The sequence below is a fragment of the Chinchilla lanigera genome, unplaced genomic scaffold (assembly GCF_000276665.1).
Source record: "Chinchilla lanigera isolate Chin_1 unplaced genomic scaffold, ChiLan1.0 scaffold00057, whole genome shotgun sequence".
Taxonomy (NCBI): domain Eukaryota; kingdom Metazoa; phylum Chordata; class Mammalia; order Rodentia; family Chinchillidae; genus Chinchilla; species Chinchilla lanigera.
In genome coordinates this window covers 3562517-3563527 of record NW_004955458.1, presented here as the reverse complement: position 1 = coordinate 3563527, position 1011 = coordinate 3562517, and the positions used below count along the sequence as shown (strand labels likewise).

At 59.4% G+C, this 1011-nt stretch overlaps 1 protein-coding gene across 1 annotated transcript in view; it reads right to left on the bottom strand.

The window, feature by feature from the left end:
* Rab5b (RAB5B, member RAS oncogene family) overlaps positions 1-165 on the bottom strand; it is a gene marked incomplete in the record, with an annotated part of 19258 nt that extends 19093 nt beyond the window's left edge. Inside the window, 1 exon segment of the mRNA XM_013520906.1 lies at positions 59-165.
* Between the last annotated feature and the right edge of the window lie 846 nt (positions 166-1011).

Genomic DNA, 1011 nt, shown 5'->3' with positions numbered 1-1011 from the left:
GCCTCGCTCCGCTCCGGCGCCCCTGCCGCTGCCCCCGCCGGCTCCCTCGGCTCCGTACCTGGGGCTCCGTCTCCCCGTCGGGCCTAAGCCTGTGTCGAACAGACAAACAGCTGCAGCTCAACCAAACCCTCCGGCCCCTCCTCCTCCTCCTCCTCGCCCTGGGGCTGCGGCTCCGGCCAATAGCGCGATCGCCCGCCCACCGCCGGGGGCGGGCTGTGTGCGCTCTCATCCGCCAATCCTCCGGAGAAAGGCGGGCCTCCTCGGGCTCCGTCACCAACGAGCACGCGTGAGGGCTAGAAAAGGCGGGGCTCTAAACCAATAGGGAGAGAGAAAAAAAACCTCGAAGATGGACAAGTTAAGGAGCCATTCAAGAGCGAGCTTCAGGAGACACGGGGAGGCCCAGCGCTGACTGACAAACGTGTCAACTAATCATATCCCGACACCCCATGACCCCGCCTTTTGACTCATAAACATCTAATCAGGTGAGTGGCGGAGGCGGGCCAAAGCGAAACTTGAACCAGTACTGAGAAAAATTCGGGACTTGAGTGGCAGAAAAGGCAAGGCGAAAAGAAGGCTTGAGGAGGCCGCGGCCCTGCGCCCCTCCCCCTGGGTTTGGCGGGGCCGCCTCCAGTGCCCCGCCCTCCATGACAAATTCGCGGGCTGGAGAGGAAATACCTCTCCCAGGGACCTGGAGCCGGAGAATCTAAGCAATTCTCTCGGTGCTACTTCCTCCTTTTAGTGGGGCTTCAGAGGAATGAAGTTTTGGGGTCGGCCCCGTAGCGATTCGGGATGTTTTCAGCGGGGGTGATGGCAGCTACAGAAAGTAACAGCTTGAAGATGCTTAGTCCCTTCCTAATGTTTCACATAGACAGCTGGTATTTTCGAGATCGTCAGTAAAGGCGAATAAAAGAAGTTAGCCGGGCGTGGTGGCGCACGCCTGTAATCCCAGCACTCGGGAGGCTGAGGCAGGAGGATCACTGCAAGTTCGAGACCAGCCTAGGCTACAAAATG